The sequence below is a fragment of the Pleurodeles waltl genome, chromosome 4_1 (assembly GCF_031143425.1).
Source record: "Pleurodeles waltl isolate 20211129_DDA chromosome 4_1, aPleWal1.hap1.20221129, whole genome shotgun sequence".
NCBI lineage: Eukaryota > Metazoa > Chordata > Amphibia > Caudata > Salamandridae > Pleurodeles > Pleurodeles waltl.
Window position 1 is genome coordinate 974,420,917 of NC_090442.1, and position 22,620 is coordinate 974,443,536.

The following is a 22,620-nucleotide window of genomic DNA, read 5'->3' on the forward strand; positions in this document are numbered from 1 at the left end:
ACAAGTAGCTTGTCTCTGGACAAAACAATGACAAGTAGCACAACAACTAAAATGCTTTCAACAAGTCCCCATATGAGCAACAATCAACTTTAAGTTTCTTGGTCTCACTTACTCATGCTAGCAAGGATCTGCACTGAAATATCTACAACACCAGATCTAAAAATTCCAGGCCTCCCACCGACTTTGCTCCGCTGCAACACAACCACCTATTTACACATAAAAATGTAAAGAAAAGCAAATAGGACAGATTATTTGCAGCCATGGCACCTTTCTGTGGAACAGCCTGCCCAGTGACATTTGTTGTGTTCTTCAGAGGCAAGCTACATGGCATTTTAACACCCAAGTCAAGCCACATAGGTTAAACAATCACAAGTACAAAGAAACAACTAAGTTGTCCATGGAGCACAACATAAAACCATACGAATGGAGGACTGGTTTCTTTTCATTGCTTAGAGGAATGAGCGGAGCAAGTGTTGCAGTTCAGTCTGATACCTTACACCTTTGGATTACCAACAATTATGTCTCCATTTGGGCTAATAAAGCCAGAGTCTGTTGCACTGCAACTGATGAAGGTGGCAATGGAGGGTACAGGGATTGCAAAGATATCTTGCAATGACATGACATACCACTACATTTTGCAGAGGTGTAGATCTGGAAGCTGCACTCCAGATAACAAACTGAGTTCATCCAATGAGACTAGTGAACAGCTCGACTAGGAACAGAACAATGGTGTCAAACATGAATGCAAAGCTGTGTGAAACAGGAGTTTACAAAACAAGTGACTGACTGACCACAATGAAACCATAACATGATTTTTTTTAAATGTTGGAGATTGTCAGCTTAAGACAACTAGGGGGAATCCATATTAACACAGTAAAAAATGCTTTCTATAAAGAGCGTATTCATAGAAGAAAAGTAACTGTATCACCATGTTATTGTTAACAGTGTTTCTATTAGAAAAAGAATGCCTAATTCAGATAGCCTTAGGTTAGCATGAGTAAACCGAAGCCAGCTTGCACTGTAATCTATTCACATATGCAGAAAGAAACGCGCATATTTATTTTATGTGAACAAGCTTTTTCCAAGTGCATGTCTACTGTGTCCTTTTCCATTTCAGAAAAACACCAGAACAGAAGACTAGTTGATGATCTCCGTATTAATAAATTGTATCAAGTTGTATTTCGATGATGGAAGCCATGTTCAGGATTTTCCTGTCTTAGTAACTTTTAAGGTGCCTTCTTCGAGTCTTTGAGACCATTCAATAGTTGAATGGGTTATTGTTTTTCCTCTATTATTTAAATAGCATGTAATTTCCGTCATTTTCTGTGCACACTATTCATTAATATGCAGTACAGAAGGTATTATAGGTGTATCTTACTGAATGTACACTAGGTGTTGAAATTCTCATTGGCCTAATAGAAAGGTACATTGCTAGTTCAACCTTATTGTATGATACGTTGCCATTGAATGTGTGGCTTTCGGTCTAAATCTCTATAAAAGAAACTGTTTTGGGGCTATGCACCAAGTCTTTTTTAGGTTTTTAAACTGAGCAGACTCTGCGTTACTGTAATTTGATTTATACTTAGTTCTGGCTGCCTGCTTTCTTAAAAACGTAACCGTATGTTGATTCTCTGACATTATTCGAAATGCTATTGACTAATCACATTTTGCCTCCAGTAATGATTTTAATTTTGAATAAACCTGCAAGGTTTAACAAAGAACTTTGTCTCATATATGTGTATTTGATTTGGCTTGGACTAAGTCTTAAGAAGACTCAGACAGTGCAGGTCCTACGTCTGAATCCCCTTAATTATTTTAATTATAGCATCAACATTACCTTCAGGGAAGGTAAGGACCCTAATTACTCTATTGCATGTCCGGTGCATCAGTTGATACCCCTGAGGCAGCCGAATCCTTTATGTACATCCAATGCAAAGAAGAGTGTGGAATTGAAGAACCAGGATGAAGATGGAGGGGTATCCGATGAAAAACGAGGCGTATTACAGGCCAAGCAATTCAACATGGAGAAATCAGTGTATCATTTGTTTGCATGAAGGCAAAGAATCTGGGCAAGAAGAAAGACGTTGTCTTCTAGGGTAAGTTACCACACATCTTACAGTCAAAAGGAAGTTACAAATATGATAGTGGATCACAAGAGAAATTAGCGAATTTGTAATCAAAGGCTAAGGCTGTTTACACGTGACATGGCACTGAGTCCTAAGTAGATTAAATATTTTTGTCAGAAACACAGGATGCCCTAAGGTCGACTAGTCTCAAGTATAAATTCACACTCTCCTTCCATCTCTTCAGGTTTGCTATGCTGTAATTAGTCACAGGGAAATTATTTTCCTGGCAAAAGGATCCAGGAAAGATCATGTAGTAGCAACTGAGTAATGGTGAAATACTGGTTGATCTAGGTGTGAATCTCAAAAATAACAATTAAACTTTTACGCAAAGTTAAGTATTTTGGTATATATGAGAGAGAGAGAGAGAGAGAGAGAGAGAGAGAGAGATAGATATATATCTATATCTATATCTATCTCTATATCTCTATATATATATATAAATAAATAAATAAATAAAGGGAACACATCATTTCTGTGGTCAAGTGGTGAAGCCAGGATTAGATATCAGGCATACGTGGTGCCAAGTTACCAATTTAGATCTTCTCCTTACATGCACCCCTCTAAGAAAAGCCATTATTACCAGACATGTCACCAAACATTTATTTATGTTTGCTAAGAGCTCCTGCATGAGACAGAAACACTACCCATTGAGACCACATGACAAACATTATTCCATTGAAAGCACTTCCACTTACCAGTCCACAAATGAGCTTCAGCAACGTGTTAGGGATATAAAGCACTATATAAATGCAACCATAATATCTTTTGATGCTGTGCCGTTGTGCTGTCACATAATAGACTGCTTAAACTGTTAGGCACACATTCTTACAGGCGTGAGGAAGGATTGCTGATTAGTCTTTTGAGTCCACATTCCTCTTTGCTCGTGGGATCATAACCATTCCATTTACAGGAGAGACCTAATATAGAGTAGACAGAGGACAGCTACAACAATAGGGAATTCCCTGTGCAAAACGACTTTCATAAAACATACAGGTGTTGGACAGGGTCAGTTTTTAAACTAACTGCTACTAGTTTTGCTTTGCAATTAACTGTATTTTTTTGAGCAAGTTTATACAGTGCACCTGTCCCGAAAGTGACATTATGATACTTCACCAGAAAATTAAATGGAGTACTTTATACTAAACAAGATAACACTGAGACGATAGGACAATAACCAAGGTAGGAACAGTTCTTAGTACATTTTAAAATAAGATTAGGTAGGTTAGCATGTATAGAACACAAAGTTTCAAAGTCCGATGTAAGAATTATGGAATTAATTCAGGTAGAGAGATTAAGGTATATCTTGAGGTGTTTCCTAACAACGAGACAGATGCAATGGTCCTATTATCAAGGAGGAAAAAGTATTAATCCTGATTTAGGTGTGGCAACCTCTGTGGTTCCAAGAGTAAACATGCATAATCCAAGGATTAAATTTAATCATGTGAGCCCTCAATACGCCATTGTTTGCCTTGGAAACAGTTCATGTGCTGCAGATCAGTGGGAAAGGGAATTGTGAGAAGATGGACTGAATAAGGACAAGTGAGAAAGATCTGCGCAATGCATGCTACTGCTCACTCGATCTTAGTCTGAAAGGTAGAGGTTAGCATGCAGTCAACACCCATCCCCAAGATTATGGCAGTGCTGGTTTTGGTAGCATTAGTGAAAGGACAAAATAAATGAATGAAATCAATGAAAACTCTTGCAGACACAGAGTGGAACTGGCTCTACTTGCTGTATGTACCTTTTCAGGCCCATCTTCTTCCTACTTTGCTCAGCTCAGGCTTATGTAGTATTTCAAATGAGGCTGTTAGTTCAGAAGGCTCGGTGGGGTTCCTACACCAAGGCAGATACACAGTTTCAGTCGAGTGCAAGATCACCTGTCTTAATTCCTGGCCGGCTGACAGAATACAAACCTCCAAGAGGGATCTCCACATGATGCGCCTTCGTTCGCTCTCACTCCTCATTCTTGGACGCAGCAGAGGACTGTTTGAAGTACTTAACATCACAGTAGCTGTATCCATTCCCGAGAAACATTCAGCGATGTTCGCGCTCAAGTCAATAAATAAACAAATAAGCATGTCACTCTCTATTACTCTGCTGACATTATGAACACTGTGGTATGTTTTCATTGCATTTACTGTCTGTGCGTCAGTCAGTTTGTGTTAGTGCGTTTTAATTTGCTAGAAAATGTGTTGTTTTCAATACAAATGTTTAATAATTTGTCCTACTCTCCTGAGAGGAAAATGTGTTTTTGTTACAAGTTCAAGGTCGCTTAGCAGTGCTCTCTGCTGGTAGTTGAACAAGCTATAGAATCGGTGCGTTTCTTAATGCATGACTTAATTTCCCTTATTAAATATTTACAATGTTAACCAATAGGGTGCTTTAAGAAGAGGGAGTTACTAATGGTACTGTATGAACAAATATTTTCATGAATAAAACATTTTTAATCCAGCCCTTCTACCTAATATCATGCCATGAATGTGAGTGCCTCCCATCACTGAAACATTATAAAAATATGTTATTTTGGAGGAGAGCCAAATCTTTATGCGATGTTAGATCCGCAGAGACCTTTTGGGCTTTCTTGTGAGTCAGACTGAGGTCAGTCTATTTTGCAAATATAATTAGATACTTATAGTTATGATAATTGTTTGATGTATATTCGTTTTGCTTTCTGTAATGATACTATTTTGTAATAAACGATGAGGTTATTACATTTTAGAATCTGATCAAGTGCAGGTTTTATTAACATCCTTGGGCTAAATCTATGAGAGTCAGATCGAAAATTCCTGCCTAGAGCCCCTTTAATTTCCCAAGTGTCACCAGTTGCACACTTATTTTCATGTCATTTCTTTTATAACACATATTTGTGTGACTTAACTATCGGAGACAACCTTATTTTTCAATAATAATACGTGCAAAATGCTACTATTAACCCCTCATAGGAAAAGGTTAAGGACAGTCAGCGGGGACAATATATAAGTAACTTCTATCATCGAAGCCAGGCACCGAATGCTAAGAATTGCAGTACAAATCTAAAGTGAGTAACAATGTTATTCATGTGTAACAATATTACTTGGGTATATGATATGCGCAATGGATGAGAATTTGTCTGTATATGGTTTTAAGAAGAAATACAACAAAACAAGTTGTGAGCGGGGTAGGTCAATGACGACACGAAGAGAAAGGGGTGTTTGACTTCAGGTGTGCTTTATTAGATTTAGGAATATCTGGCGTGACATGTGAGTGTCTTTTTTGTGCTGTTTCATCTTCGGTTTCCTTCTACTGGGCTTTCACCTCTTCTTTGGTTTTCTCTATTGCAGGGCTACCAGGAAGTGCATGTGGGAAAAGAACAAGATAAGATATCTGTAAGTTACTTTTTCTTTTATCTTTTGGCTCTTTCTTTCCCTACCCTTTCTTTATTCTTTCTTGTTCTGAATGGGTTTTCTCTCTCCTTCTTTTCTAACTTCTTTTCTCGGTACTTATCTTCCACTGGCACCTTTTCTGTCGTGGGTTATAGACTTCTGTTTCTGTCTTATTTCCTGTATACCCTTCCTGTTGTGGTGTCCTTTTCTTGGTTCTTCTCCTCTCTTACTCTTCTTGTGTTAGTTTGGTGTCTCTCTGTCTTTGGGCCCTCTGGGTTCTTATCCTCTTTCTTTCCTTTATACCCTTCTGCCCTTTATGTCTGTTTTTGTCTTACTTGGCAGTGTTCCTACGTCATATCTACTGCCCTCGGGTCTCTGGCTCCTGGTTTTGTATGTGCCCTCCCTCTTCCCCTTTTATTTTCACGTGGTTGTCTTCCCGCTCCCCCCTGTTCGTCCTCCACACTCCCCCTTGGTTTCTAGTCCTCTTCTCCCCACCCAACCGCCCTGGTTCCCCTTAAGCGGTCCCAGGACGCGCCTAAGTTTGCCATGCTTCTCCTGAAGCGTGGCTGGTAGTCTCACGTTACACCTCCTGGGCCGCCGATGTTTCTGCTACGATGTTCGAGCACTCTCCTCCTGGATTCAGTCTTCTTTCGCCGTTCCATCCTCCCGCGCTGCTCCTGGTCAAGCCACCGCCTTCTCTGCCGTCCGCCGTCTTTTCAACTGTTCTCGCCCCTGCGCAGCAACCTCCCGGCTCCTCCTTTGATGCCGTAAGTCTTTGGGGATTCGCTATCATTTCTTGTAGAGCCAGGTTATTCCTGGCAGCGCCAGCACAAGTCGGAGTTGTGGACAGGCCGCACCGCGCCGGCCCGTCACAGACACTCCCCCTAGCGAGCGGCTGATAGAGGCGCTCCGAATCCGGATACCGGGATAAGTAATCAGCGTTCGTCATGAGGTTGTCCGGAGAATGACGTATCTGGAAGGAAAAAGGCTGGAGTGAGAGGAACTACCGGAGTACGCGAGCATTGGTGTCCTTGTTTTGGGCAAGCCAGGTTAGAGGCGCATGGTCAGTCACCAACGTAAATGTTGTTCCAGCCAAATAATACCGTAGGGACTCCACCGCCCACTTGATAGCCAAACATTCCTTTTCTAAGGTGGGGTAGTGTTGTTCCCGAGGAAGGAGTTTTCGACTAATGTAAACAATGGGATGTAGGGCCCCATCCTCTTGTTCTTGTGACAGTACGGCCCCTAGTCCCATTTCAGAGGCATCGGTTTGTACCACAAATGGTTTATTGAAGTCGGGACAACCTAACATTGGTCCGGATGTTAAGGCGTGTTTTAACGTCTCAAAACTCTGTATTTCCACAGCAGAGAGAGGGGGTAAGATATTAGGACATGCTTTTCTCAATAAGTCTGTAAGAGACCCGGCTATAGCAGAGAACTGAGGTATGAACCGACAATAGTATCCTACGAGTCCTAGAAATGCCCGTGCATCTTTCTTTGTGCCGGGATGGAGTATACGGGTGATTGCCTGGATTTTCTCTACCTGTGGTCTAACTTGTCCCTCTCCTAGTATATATCCCAAGTATTTAATGACTGTGTCCCAATTTACATTTCTCGGGGTTAACTGTGAGGGTGGCTTCCCTTAGTGCCTGTAGGATGTTTTCTAAGTGCTCTAGGTGGTCTTTCCATGTCATGCTGTAGACTACTATGTCATCGAGATAGGGAGCCGCATACTGGTAGTAGGGTCTAAGTATCTTGTCTATAAGTCTTTGAAAGGTGGCCGGGGCTCCATGTAGTGCGAATGGAAGAACCGTGAAGTGATAAAGACCAGAGGGAGTTGCAAATGTGGTCTTTTCCTTATCTTCTGGTCTTAAGGGGATATGCCAATATCCTTTTGTTAAATCTAGGGTGGACATATAGCGGGCTTCACCTAACCGATCTAGGAGTTCGCCTATGCGAGGCATTGGGTATGAGTCAAACTGTAATAGGGCGTTGACGCGTCTGAAGTCAACACAGAATCTGGTGCTTCCATCCGGTTTTGGTACTAGTACCACCGGGGAACACCAAGGACTGGTGGATGGTTCTATGATGCCTGCTTCTAACATAGATTCTACTTCTCGCTCTATGATTACTTTTTTTTGCCTCAGGGACACAGTATGGACGTTGTCGAGATATAGTGTCAGTATTGGTTCGAATAGAATGTTGTATTAAGGATGTTCGTCCCGGGGTTTTTGAGAATAAGTCTTGGTTGTTCTTGACAAGGATGTTAAGTTGAGTAAGGTTAGTTTCCGAAAGGGTGTTTTTTTTTTTGAGGGGTAGAACCATCAGTCTGTGAACAAGCAGGGAGGGGGAGGAGGGGAATGTCTTCCTCTGGTTCTTTTGCAATATAAAAGGCCGGGTGTTTATCTAAGGGTTCGTACCATTTCTTTAACAGATTAATATGGTATATCTGTTCCCGGCCGGTACCCTGGGGTATTGCGAGTCTATATGTGATAGGATTGACCTGCTCTATTACCTCATAGGGTCCTTGCCATCGGGCTAGTAATTTGTTTTCACAACTGGGCAGCAATACCAATGCTTTGTCTCCCACCCTCAGGCTACGAAAGGAGCTTTTGGCATTGTATATTCTCTTTTAGTTACTTTGGGCCTCTCTTAACGCAGTATGGGCTTCTTCCCATACTGTACGAAGGTTTTCCCTCAGTTCTCTAGTATATGTTAAAATGTCCTTGACCTCTTCCTCTGATTCCTCCCATTGTTCTCCCAACATTTCTAGAAGTGTACGGGGCTGCCTCCCAAACAGCAGCTTAAAAGGGCTAAGCCCTGTAGAAGCCTGGACATGTGTGCGTATGGCACAGAGAACCAATGGTAGCTTCTTTTCCCAGTCTTTCCCTGCTTCTGAAATGCTTTTGCGGAGTAATGTTTTAATAGTCTTGTTATATCGTTACACTAATCCGTCTGTTTGGGGATGATATACTGAGGTTCTTATTTGTTTGACCCCTAGGGAATGACATACTTCGGACATAAGTCTTGACATAAACGGAGTTCCCTGGTCTGTGAGGATTTCCTCTGGAAACCCTATGTGGGGAAAAAACTCGATCATGGCCGGTGCAAGTGTTTTCGTATGCATACTGGGGGTAGGAATGGCCTCGGGATACCGGGTCGCATAGCCGACCAACACAAGGAGGTATTGGCGCCCTTATATCAAAAGCGTCAGGGGTCCTACAATGTCTAGCCCGACCCTAGTGAAAGGGGTCTCTATAATAGGAAGAGGTTGGAGAGGGGCTGCCCGATAAGGGGATGGATTAATGAGTTGACACTTTGGGCATTCAGAACAATGTTTCCTAATATCCCCAAATACCCCTGGCCAATAAAATAGCTGTAATATCGCTGCCTCTGTTTTTTCACTCCCCATGTGTCATTCTTCATTATCCCCATGTGCTAAGTGCAGGACCTGTTGTCTATGTGTTCGGGGCACTGCAAACTGAGACGCTTTTCCCCTGGAGTTGGAGGTGCTTCTATATAACAAATTGTTTTCTATTGTGAATTTGGGACCTACCGATTGTCCGTCCGGGTGTAAGGCCAGATGCCAGGCATTTTTCAGGTTGGTGTCTTCATGCTGTGCTTGCCTGAAATCCCCTGCGGTTGTAAAAACCGTGGCGGTATGGAGAGTGGGACCTATGTTCCCAAGGTCACAGGAGTTTCGATGTACCCGTTCTCTCTTCTGTTTTCGGCTGAGTTTGTTTCGTGGGGTTCTTGCTTCAATCTCGCTTGCTCCAAGGGTGCCTCGTCCCACCAAGATTCGTTTACATGTTCTTGACCAGCCTTTTCTAGGAGAGAGGTAAAGTTCACATAGTCCGTACCAAGGATAAGATCCTCACCCAGGTTTGGTTTCACCCCCTTAGTGATTGTCTCGTCATCCCCTCTCCAATTGAGATGGACCATAGCTACTGGATAGGGCCGTTGAGCTCCATGTACGCAGGCTATCAGAACCTGGCTTTGCGGGGTCCGTTGTCCAGGCAGCATCAAGTTCTGTCGAATCACACTTTGGCTACACCCGAAATCCACTAGAGCTGTCCTTTCCTTTACATTCAGATAGACCTTTAGAGTATAGGTAGGCCTCTTACCACCTGACCACAACACTCGACCTTTCATCATTCCGATCTCCATTGGCTCCTCCGCGTCTTTCTTTAACGGACAGTTACGGGCAATGTGACCCCATTCAGAACAATGGTAACACTGGGGCACTGTTGCTGGATGACTCGGAGCCGCGGAGGCGGTAGGGAGGGCCCGGTCAGAGCTATGTACTGTCAAGGGTTGAGGGTGTATAGGCTTCGCTAGCCCTGGCCGAGCAGGGGGAGGAGTTGGATGTTTGGAGGAGATACTGCGAAAATCCGGGGCCCGATGATAGGCACAGGCAAGGTCTATAGCAGTCTGGTTGGTTAACCCTGGGTGTTGTCTGACCCAATTCCGTGTGCTGGGTGGAAGGGCTTCTGGATACTGTTCGAGTATAGTAGTATCGAACATCTCCTCTCTCGTGGTTTCCGTGGGATGTAACCATTTCCCTCCCTGCATAGTGTACCCGGTAATTCAACGTGCGGGGATTCTCAGGATGTTGCCACTTCGTCTGTCTGAACTTCGCCCTATAACTTTCACTATCTAATCCTATGCGTTCAAGAATTGCCTTCTTCACCTCTGCATAGGGAAGAGTTCCTCCGGGGTTTACCGCCTGGTAGGTGGCTTGTAATTGCCCAGTGAGCAAGGGAGCTATGTATTGTCCCCATTTATCCTCAGGCCAGTTAGCAGTACTTGCTACCCTCTCAAAATTAGTAAAAAAGGAGTTGGGATCCTCTTGTTCATGGTACTTCTGAAGCACACTGCTAGGTACGTTGGGATGTACTTTGGTGTGTACTTTGGTGTGTGCAATTGTGTGTGCAATGGTGTTGGTCAGTTTTCCTATGGCCGTCTAATCGACCAACTGGTTGTTGGCCATTATGGTGGCTTGACATTTCAGTGCTGTTTGCAGTGCCTCTCACTCCTCCTTGTCTTCCTTGAGTTGTTGTTCCCAGACTAATTGTAGGTGGCGTTGCCCTTCAGCCAGCTGGGCTATCATGTCCGCCGGTGTCACTTTCTCTTCCATGTCGTCGATGGTATTTCTTGAAATCCCACTTCTGACACCAATTGTGACCGGGGTAGGTCAATGACGACACGAAGAGAAAGGGGTGTTTGAGTTCAGGTGTGCATTATTAGATTTAGGAATATCTGGCGTGACATGTGAGTGTCTTTCTTGTGCTGTTTCATCTTCGGTTACCTTCTACTGGGCTTTCACCTCTTCTTTGGTTTTCTCTATTGCAGGGCTCCCAGGAAGTGCATGTGGGAAAAGAACAAGATAAGATATCTGTAAGTTCCTTTTTCTTTTATCTTTTGGCTCTTTCTTTCCCTACATGCTTTCTTTCGTCTTTCTTCTTCTGAAGGGGTTTTCTCTCTCCTTTTCCAACTTCTTTTTTCTGTACTTGTCTTCCACTGGCACCTTTTCTGTCGTGGGTTATAGACTTCTGTTTCTGTCTTAGTTCCTGTATACCCTTCCTGTTGTGTCGTCCTTTTCTTGTTTCTTCTCTTCTCTTACTCTTCTTGTGTTAGTTTGCTGTCTCTCTGTCTTTGGGCCCTCTGGGTTCTTTTCCTCTTTCTTTCCTTTATACCCTTCTGCCCTTTATGTCTGTTTTTGTCTTACTTGGCAGTATTCCTACGTCCTATCTACAGCCCACTGGTCTCTGGCTCCTGATTTTGTATGTGTCCTCCTTCTACCCCTTTTATTTTCATGTGGTTGTCTTCCCGCTCCCCCCGTTCGCCATCCACACTCCCCCTTGGTTTCTAGTCCCCTTCTCTCCACCCAACCGTCCTGGTTCCCCTTAAGCGGTCCTAGGAAGCACCTGAGTTTGCCACGCTTCTCCTGAAGCGTGGCTGGTAGTCTCGCGTTACGCCTCCTGGCCCGCCGATGTTTCTGCTACGATGTTCGAGCACTCTCCTCCTGGATTCCGTCTTCTTTTGCCATTCTGTCTTCCCGCGCTGCTCCTGGTCAAGCCGCCGCCTTCTCTGCCATCCGCCGTCTTTTCAACTGTTCTCGCCCCCGCGCAGCAACCTCCCGACTCCTCCTTTGATGCCAGAAGTCTTTGTGGATTCGCTATCATTTCTTGTAGAGCCGGGTTATTCCTGGCAGCGCCAGCACAAGTCAGAGTTGTGGACGGGCAACACCCCGCCGGCCCGTCACACAAGTGTACAAAAATACTACATGCAAAAGACCCACTGTGGTGAATCTGGTAAACCAGCAAGAGCCTAGGTTGGTAAAACCTATGAAGGCAGCATGTTCTTCAATCAACATTATAATGGTGGCCGTGCATGGTGCAGTGCATCAACAATGTAATTACATGATCTTTTAAATTAACTATTCATGTGTAATTTTTTCATATAAAACACCAAAATAGTTGAGGGTCTGAATTTGACCTATTTTGAGATGTGTTGGAGGTTGACAAAGAAGAAGCATGATCCAACTTAAGTGAATCAAATGCTTCAAGCAACAATTTCACACGAGACTAGACTCAAGATTAATTGTAAAAATTATATTTCCTAATATTCTTGTGAAAAACAGCACCCTTGATTTAAACAGATTTTTTAGTACTACTTTTTTAGTACTATGTCACAAATTAATCATTGCAGTAGAGCTTTTGAAAGTTAAACATAATGGGCGCATCGCTGCTGTACCTCCAGTGAGAAACAAAAAGTGCTGTATATCTCATAGGGTTCTAGAAATCTTGTGGCAAAGTAATGGGTGTTAAAAGCATTGGAAAGAAAAAAATGTAGAGTGAAACCATCCAATGAGGCACAACACCCTGACAGAAACGTAGGGCAAGATCAAGACTCCAGTTCCCCTGAATTCATCTGCAGAGAACCACTTCAGTGCAGAAGGCAATCCTTACTCCATATCACCCCAAAGTGTAGCCTTCTGACCATCGTGCAATGTGACTCAACGTGGTTCATTCTTAAAATAAGAAAATTATACTTTTCTGAATCGCATATGGATATTAATGTCAACTAAGCTTTGCTGATTTGTTTTTTCCCCCAACCGTAATAATTCTGCATGCAAGATGCAGGACGTTTTTCAGCCCTTTTCACAATCAGAGTTGAACCACTGTAAGACTAGTTCTGCAGGTGAAAATCTGTGCCTGTTTTAATCACGTTCTACCTCTGCAAGCCTCTCTGGCCCAGAGTTGGCCCTTATTATTTTATTAGGTGGAATTTAAATGAATGAACATAACAACGATAACGGCACAGAGAGTTACTACCAGAAAGAGGCACCGATATGAGCAAGAGAGCAAAAAGCTGGCGTCAGCCAGTAAACAAAGTAGCTTTGCCCCATAAGTCAAATGCAGGGAGCATTCACTCCGGATCTCATATTTGACGAACTTTCTTTGGCTCTCACAAAATGTAAAGTTCGAATAGTCTGAAGGCGAGTTACAGTAACCAACAGAAGGATATATTGTTATAGAAATACCCCTGGAAGTGTTTCCTTTCACCAAGAGTAATGCCTGGGCCTAGAGGGGGCTAACATACTGCACCCCTTTCCCATTTGACTGGTCCTCCACAGGTGGATTGGGCACAAAGGTAAACACAGGTCAAGGACAGCCACGTACTTTTCAGCCCAGGAGGTGGACCTCTTAGCTACAGCACATCCACAGCCTTACCCTGCATGGTCACCCACACACGTCCAGCCAGGCAACAGCCATGTCCTGCACATCTCACCCACTGTCAGTAGACCCAAAACACCCCTAAATCAATGGTGTACAAAGACTATCCAATAACCCAAGCCAGAATTTCGGGATAACTATTGTTCAGATTACATAACAAATAAATTTAAAAGGTGTGAATATTGAGAAAATATGGACTATATCTAGCCCTCTTGAGACAATGTTGGAAACTCCCATCCTTAGCATATGCCACACACTGCCCATACTAATCCTAATACTTGCAATGACAATACCTTCCTCTAGGCTCTTTATTCAATTAAGAGAGAGTCTGCAAAGGGAAGAATCAGGACAAACCACATGATTTGTGAAAGAGGGGTGACATCTCGAGAAAGGACAAATGGTGCCACTTTAACAAAGCAGTGAGATGACAAGGCGCAAAAACCCAGTAGCAGCTTCTGTCACATAGACAGGCACACACGTACACCATCAAATAACCCATCAAAGAAGCAATTGCAAGGACCAATGAGCAAGTACACCACCACGGGAGCTCTGCCATGAGGCTGCTACTGCAGAGTTTTCAGATACATTTTAACAATAAATGGCAGCTGTAAAGAGACTTCTGTGCTACTTGTCACAATAGAATGCATAATAGGTAATCAATGAGCCAGGAGCTCCAGGACTACTCCTAATTTGGAATCACTTGTAGATTTCCTTCATGAGGTTAGCAGACATTGTTAGATCACTTTCTCTCAGTAGCATCCAAACAAATTAGCCACTATGTTAAGTAATTTTCCTGCATAAAACACGCTTGGAGCTTATGGATGTACATGTCCACACCATCAAAGTGTCACACTTCGAATAAGTTAAAAACAAGTCATGTTGCTTCACAACACGCGCAAACCGACTTTTTCCAATCACAAACTTGTTGTACCTTATAAAACCATGTGACTGTTCCTGAACAAAATATTCTTTTACGTTCGATAAATATTACAATGACATTTTTTAAGTAAAACACTTTTTAGAGCATTACTTTCCTTTTGCCTAAACATACTACACACTGCAAGCGCAAGACTAACTCTAACAGGCCTTACAGCACATTTCTTGACACTAAATAACAGATGTGCCAACTGCAAGGAAAAATGGAGGGGTGTGCCTTTGCTGCCGTAATGTTTTAAGAAACGGCAAACCAATCGATATACTGAATGTTAGCTAAGTATACCCTAGGACTCTTTTAGTCATCTTACTTCTCATCTTGGAATAATGTTCACACTCCTTCCTTGCTTAATTATGTTTTCATGTGATGCACTTTTTAAAACTAGAGTCACATTCTAAAAACTAATGAGTCAGAGCTACCGGCACAGTCAGTCTCCTGCACATGACGGAAGGCTAGCTTGCTCCTGGAATACCTCCATGCTATGACCGACAAAAACCACCAGCGGCAGGAAGAGTGAGGATTAGGTAAAGCATCTGTGCTGGAAAGCATGTAAACAGTTTGGGCGTCCGAGACTTACAGTATGGCAACATTTCTAACAAGTTTAGTTTATGACTAACTTTCTACTTGCATTACTGTTCGAAAAATCTACGGATTTGGGGGGGGGGGGGGGGGGGGGGGGGGGGGGGGGGGGAAGGGAGCAAGGGGAGTTTATATCTTCTATGGGGTACAGCTAAGAAACCAACATGTCTGAAAGGAAAGTGAATCATTTGAAATGCAAGGATATCTGAATAAAACGTATAAGGCAGAGATGCTAAGGATTTCATTTCTATACTATCCAACATATTCAGTACATATTTTAGCCAGAACCAAAGTACCATTAGACATTCGACAAACATGAGCCTTTAACTCAGCATTTACAACATAATGAAGACCAATTTTGTAAAATGTGAAACTCTCGTGAGAGTTATATGCAACATGCCCAACAAAGTACTGTGTTGATACCTAACTGGATGAGATTAAATTTATATTTGTGATACTTTTGGTTTGCCCCCAAATACTTTTCCCAAAAGACCAATCTGTATTAAGCTGGAACGGCCAAGCCTAAACAAAACATGCAGATTCAAACTTTCTTATGTAAAGTGTGGCATATCCATAACTGGAGTTACTATCAACAACTTCACAGCATCACAGCCCTTAGACACGCTATAAACAACACTTTTGAGTATCCAGTGCTTTTACTCAGAAAAAATGAAAAGTAATTTATTAAACACATACACTACTTAATACTACACACTAATTTATCCTAGTACTCTTCAAAAGTAAAGACGCTCCTCCCCTCCTCCCTGGTAACCACGGGAAGGCATCAACTGCTATCAGGATGGGAAGGTTGGTACAGGCTGAGTCACAGTCCGTAAAGCCTTTTGATATCCCTGCCGCCATTGGGACATTTGTGCGTAAGAATGAAGACTCAACATTGAGCATTGGCACGACTATGTGTAGTTCCATCAAAGACCTAGGAAGCCTCTTTGTCAAGGTCGTGAGGATCATTGAAAGCCATATCCAGCAGATGTAAGCAGAAAACTACTTTGGGATGATCAATGGCATGCAACTAAGCAGATCTCGAAGACTTCGTGATCTGAACATTGAATATACAGTATCAAGATTGCAACCAAAAAGTTGTTTGCTGGTCTCAAACCTGTCATAAGCTACTTTTTCTAAGTGTACACTCACGTGATTCAGTAGGAGGAGGAACCATGGGGAGAGCATGGGAGTAGAACTCAAAGAGGCATGTTGCTTTGCACAGATGAAGAGTAAGGCTCCCTCATAAGACAATTGTTTGCCTATTGGAAAACAGGTGGACAGGGTGGAAGAACTAGTGTATATTCTAGAAAAATCAGGGGCTAATACCACCAAACCATCAGGAAACTTATAAGACAGGAATTTGTTAATTTATGTGGGGCTGGCTAAAGTTGACAATCAACTTAGCAGTGGACAGCCTGTGTAGAGGAAGACTTCTCCCTGGCAGATCCAACTGGATCTAATCAAGCTTACTGAATACAACTAGAGTTCCTATGTGAAAGAACCGGGCTTGATGAGTTCCATCAGTATGATCAACTTAACCTCTGCAACTGACAAAGGTAATTTAAGAATATCATCAGTCTTGCGTATGACAGTTTTAAAAGACAAAATCCTCTGAAAGAACCATCAAACCACAAACAAAGTCCACCTCAGTATAAAAACAAACTTCACTAACGTCCTGAAAACACAAACCGGGGCATTCAGCAGAATATAAATACAAATGAATGGAATTTTACTTTTGAACTTCCGAATATCAGAGCCCATAACCAAAATCTGGACCAGGTTAACCAGAGCCCACAAAAGTCCTTCCCTGTGCCTTCCACATTTTTCAAACTGCTCGGTCTTTACACAACTCTGAAAATAAACCTAGATTGCTAAAGACACAATTGTCATGGCCTTCAGCAGCAGAAGAAGGAATTCTGGAGTCGGAGAGCCTTCAAGAACATCAATGGGGTCATTTGGCACAGGTGTTAGTGTCACAAGTACAGTTGTGCACCAGAATGTACTTGAGCCAAAAGGAACATAGTCATCACGACTTGACCATGCTCAAGTGGCAGTTTTCTACTCAGCATCAAGAGCCAGAAAAGAGAGAAGTTCATTGAAGAGGAGGTGAAGGTCAGAGTCTGGGAGCAAGCCTGCCGACTGGTCCCCGGTCTGGGAATGGCACCTAAAAGAAGAAGACTAAGATGAGTCCCCGGCCCCATATGTTTTAACCTTGGAGCAGGAAGATTTCCACAGGAACAAGCCACTAGTCTATATCTCTCAGGAGAACAGGACCTGAAGAAGCACCTGTTTTCTCCTACTCCTTCACAGACTAAACCTGTATATTCACACACAGAACTTTGTTCTGCTGCCTTCAGTGGCTCACATGGGATAGGAAGAGAGACACAGTAGAGGAAGATGGGCAGTGACTCGAAAGTAGCCGGAGAGGGATGGAAAGGGAGAGAAGAGAAACAGCAGCAAGTGGAACAAACATTGGCAAAGTCAGTAGGTTACACCTATGCAAGAGCTATTGGCTTGCCAATGTGTTCTAGTCATATTGTTCACCAGTGTGGCTGCTGTTCAGCATGGCTAAATGTTAATGGCATAGAGGAGAGTGGTGTGGAGTGTCGAAGAGTGGAATGGTGAACAGTGGAGCAGAGTGTTGTAGAGTGGAGTGGCAGAAAGCGTGGTGTATTGGAGTGGCATAGTGTGGATTAGAGTAGAGTGGCATACACTGGAGTGCAACAGAGTAGAGTGGACTGGTGCAGAGTGCATTGGCGTAGAGTGTTGCAGAGTATAGTGGCGTAGAGTGTAAATGACTGCAGTGGCATTGAGTGCAGCAGCGTACAATATAGTGGTTCAAAGTAGAGTGGCGCAGGGTAGAGTAAAGTAGAGAAGCACATAGAGTAGAGTAGAGTGGTGCACAGTACAGTAGAGAAAAGTAGAGTAGCACAGAGGGCAGTGGCATATAGTCAAGTGCTGTAGCGCAGTGGCGAAGACTGGTGCAGAGTAGAGTAGCACAGAGTGGTGCAGGGTATAGTTCCTTAGAGTGCATTGGCACAGAGTGCAGTGACAGAGTGGACTAGTGCAGAGTAGAGTGGCATAGAGTTCAGGGGTGGAGAGTGCAGTGTTGCAGAGGAGAGTGTCAGACTGCAGTGGTGTAGAGTGGAGTAGCGTGGTGTATAGAGCACCAGTGGCATAGAGTACTGTGATGCAGAGTAGAGTGCAGTGACAGAGCACAGATGTATAGAGTGCATTTGTGTAGAGTGCTTTGGCTAAGAGTAGAATGGCATGGAGTGGCAAAAAGTGCAGTATAGTGGTGTAGAGTGCAGTAGGGTAGAGTAGATTTTTTCAGAGTAGAATGAAGAGGAATAGAGTGGAGATTGCAGTGTAGACTACAGTTGCGTAAAGTGGCATAGAGTGTAATGGTAGAGAGTAAAGAGGTGTGCAGTGCAGTGGTATAGAGTACAGTGGTGCAGAGTAGATTAGAGTGGCATAGACCGAATTGGTCTATAGTGCAAGGGTGTAGAGTTGAGTGTTACAGAGTAAGTGCATTGGCGTAGAGTGCAGTGGCATAGAGTGCAGTGGCATAGAGTGCAGAGTAGACTGGTGAATGGAGTGGTGTAGAGTGCAGTGGTGAAGAGTGCACTGGTGTGGCAAAGAGTGCATTGCATAGAGTAGAGTGGTACAGGGTACAGTAGAGAGGCATCACTTGATTGGCATAGAGAGGAATGGTGTGGAGTGGTGCAGAGTAGAGTGAAGTGGCATAGAATGGAGTATTCATGGTGTGGTAGCACAATGGCATTACAGACAACACATTTTCAATTGAAATGACCATTACATTTGCACAGACATACAGTTTTCCTAATAAAACTATACAATGCATAGACGAAAATGTGTGGAAGATGCATCATCTAGTTTAATGATTCGTTTTGATCATATTAAAGCATTTGTTACCATCACACTTCCGAAATAACAAAAAATGTGATTCATTTGTGTGTTAATAATTCTGAAATACTTACACAGTTCATTTAAACATTATCATGTGCTGAAAAAAAACTCTTTCCTACCCCCAGTATCCAGCAAGATATTCACATAAGTCCTCTTACTTTTAAGTCAACAAGCGCCCTTGACATTTGACTTCGGTCTTTGAATGCACAGCAAATGTAACGAGATAAGAACAAGAACAGAAAGCTAGTTTGTGGAAGGATACAGAAAACAAGGTTTAGGCAACGGGAGGGACAAACTGAACCTGGACAGCCAAAAGGTAATAAAGCCAGAAAGTGTGAGTTACAAACCACAAAGTCAATGGTAATCAACGAGCGGAATGCATTGCTAGGTCAACTTTCTTTAAGTCCCGAAGATGTCTTTAGCAAACCAGACAGCTGTGCACATTCTGCAGAATGTCACAGCAGGTTTGCCTACGTAGTGACAGTCTGCCTCTACGTCGCCTCACACCCACACTTCCTGGCTTAACTTAATCAATGGGTTAACTCACATTTCGGATCTTAGAACCCAGCCAAACCCAAAGGGCTTGAAGCCTCACAAATTCTCTGGCTTACTCCACCTCTATGAAGAATCTGTTACAATCCGGTCCATAAATCAATACGTCTGGCAGGGTGTGGAGAGAGGGGTCTTGGACCCAGTCGTCACATCATGGGCCACTGGTACTAAGAGACCAGAAAGTCTGTAGTCTGGTCACTTAGATGTTGTGATGGTGCCCTTGGAGGGATGCTAGGCTGAGGTGATGGCATTCGTTCAAAAGACTGAGCCAGAGCTTTTTATTCATTCTGTTTTCAAACTCGTGACACCCTCCGCCACCTTATTTTTTGTAATTCTGTTCCCATCTGTTTTTGCTTCCCATCATTTCACTTTCTGGTATAGGTGTACATATGTACACAAACAAAAACACAAATATAGCCTACATTTTCTCTACTGCATTCAGAGTGCAATTACGTTAAGTAATTTTTAATTCATAGTTCATTTGGTATTTTTCATTGCAAACTCTTACAGGGGTTAAAAAAGTTTAATGATTGTTTAATAAGGCGTTCCTTACAAGAAAAATCTAATTATACGTCAATGTAAATCGACTTCCCATGAAAAAACAAACGCGTAGTGGAGAAACAGTGATCTGAAAGGCTGAAACACAGACTTGAGCCATATGTTCGTTGCTTTCTCATGGGCTCTATAAAGATGCAAGATCAGCAAATAAAAAATAAGATTGGTGAGATGTCTCTAGACAGCTGTATATTCAGAAGGAAAGTGACAGTCTATCACTAAGAGATTTACTGTCATCCATCCTGCTATGATGCAAATATAAGGTGCCTGCCAGCAGACTTCGGCCCCAATTAGGAACTTTCTACGGGAGTTGTGAAAAAAATTGTCAGCAATTTCAACTGTGCAGTTATTGTGGATACTGTCAGACAATAATAAAAGCATTTTTCAACTGATTACAACTTTGGCCCACATCGGACGTATCATTGTGATACATTCTATAAAAGTTTGCATGCACGAGACCTTCATCTTGCCATGCAGGATGGGGTGGGGAGGAGTGGTAGGACGAGGAAGTCGAATTTGAGGACATCCTAAAAATTCCTTTTCTTCATTCACTGAAGGCCATGAAGTGCGAGAAAGCATGGGCACACGCCATGAATTTAAAGTACACTATAAAAACCCAAGACATCACAGAAAACTGCTTAGTTAAGAGAAATGATGGAGGTCTGTTCAGGTCACACACTAACCTGAGCTACAAAACATATCTTAACAAGCATTTGCAATGCAATGGGTCCCACATATTTCGAACAAGTTAATTGTCATCTATTGACATGTGTCCACAAGCAAAAAAAAAAAAAAAAAACTAGTGGAAACTGAGAATGGACGACTTACAGAATAAAATAAAGATAGCTTTAAAAAAATAAAACTTTACAATTTTGTTTGTCGTGCAGGACACGTTTCTGCCAGTCACAAGCCTCCTGTTTCTGGGGCAATGGAAGTTACAACAAAATAGTACCTAGATCACGTCGGGCGCAGCGAACGGCACTAATTGAGTTGAAATCAATTAGTGCTTTATCACATGCCATACATGCCTTGACGAATTACGAGGCTGTAAAGAAGAGTGCCACACAAACCAACAAATGGTGAGCGACAGGCGGGCTCCAAGCCTTTTACTTAACACAACAGTGTCTTGTTTGCTAACGCATGCACTCGCAGACTCGACCATATAAAATGACATGCAAAAAATTCAACTGAAATATATTAAAATGCAAAGCGTTAAAAAAAAAAGCCACAAAATTAGGCCTGCTCTGGTTAGTTATTCAAGAGATTCCTAAACGATGGACCATGGACCACCGATTTCAATGATGCAATCCATGAACAGAATTTCCTTTCAATTTTATTTAGTATGCACAGAGCCTGTCCAAATGCCTGCCCTGTGTGCAGTAACTTTAAGTGTGCTACAAAAGTATGTATGTAGTAAGAAGGGATTATGATCAGAGTGGGACCCTGTGTAAGCAACACCAGCAGGGTGGCATCCCCAATACTGGGATGTAGCAGGAGAAAGGCATGCTTCAAAGGAAATGCCTTGTGTGTTACATAAAGATGCACTGCACATTCCCTGTATGTAGAGACACCATGGCAAATGCCACAGGTCACGCTCTGTGTTCTCTAAAGGTAGCTGTGCCTTTCAGTGTTCTGTCTACAGGGACAAACAAACCATCTCCCCTTTGCACAATGCAATTTGCGGAGCACTGATTTTGTCATCTTCGATGTAGTGTCTGATGACATGAGAGGTCACGAACAATACACATGCTGACTAATAGCTTACTGAAACTGTTGAATTTAACAGATTTACAGATTGTGCTTTGTAACTGCAATATCACTTCAACTACTTTTTTTCAGGTAATTTGTACATATTTTTAGGTCTTGCCTATCAGACAATGCAAGCTATTATCAGCTCACTGTGGGATTTGAGCCCAGCCACCGCTTACCAATGGTTGCTTTCATTGTCACTCATTGGCTTGCTTTTTATTCATCAGCTTTACTTCCTCTTCATGTGTTCTCCCTCGTATGGATGGATTACGTTTGCCCTTCCACTGCCCACTTTGAAGCACTACTTTTTTTCTTTTTTGGGTACTCACTCTGCGGGAGTACACATTATCCAGCTGTCACCATGATGATCTACCTTTCCCTCTCTGTCATGCTCTGTGTTGCACTCACACAGGTGTGTTTCTTCCCAAACCCCTCTGTGCTAGACCTTGTGTGCTTTTTCACCTGTTTTGCTCTTCACCAGTGTTCTGACCCTGCCAAAGGCTCCCCGTTCCTCTCTCTCTAGCCCATGTCCTTCTCTCTCCCCACCAGTGCTCCACATTCCTCTCTCAACTGAGTTGCTTCCACATGCTCTCCATATCGTTTCCTCCCACCCATGCCCTCCAAGATGCTTTCACCTCCCCATCCTGTGATGTCTGCCCCAATGTTGTTTCCTTTGCTACCTATGCACTGTGTTGCTTCTCTCAACCGCAGCTCTAAAAAATAAAACACTTGGGATGTTTCTTGGTTTTTCATTTGAAGACAAAACTCTGATCAATAAATACAAAGAAAAAATGCACTCATCTCATTTTGTAGGCGTGTGTTGTGCACACCTTTAAAACGACGCAGGCAGATGCTTCCTATTTTTTTGGCTTAGCAATGCTTCAAAGCAACAGGGATACCGTACCGCGCTGCTGAGAACCATTGGGAAAGACAACCAGTCCCAAAGCTGAGACCAATTGACTTTACCAGTGCTTGATAAAGGAGGTTTAGTATGGTCTTTGTTGAGAACCATATGGACCTTTATCCTTGTTTTTTTCTGTTTAGATATCATACTGCAAGGTATAACATAACCATACAATGATAATGTTTTC

At 42.8% G+C, this 22,620-nt stretch overlaps 1 protein-coding gene and 1 pseudogene across 1 annotated transcript in view; both read right to left on the bottom strand.

Moving 5' to 3' along the window:
- The window catches only part of LOC138288388 (hippocalcin-like protein 1), a 31,994-nt pseudogene extending 24,542 nt beyond the window's left edge, over positions 1-7,452 (bottom strand).
- GRAMD4 (GRAM domain containing 4) overlaps positions 1-22,620 on the bottom strand; it is a 479,241-nt gene that overhangs the window by 423,687 nt on the left and 32,934 nt on the right. The window lies entirely within an intron of this gene.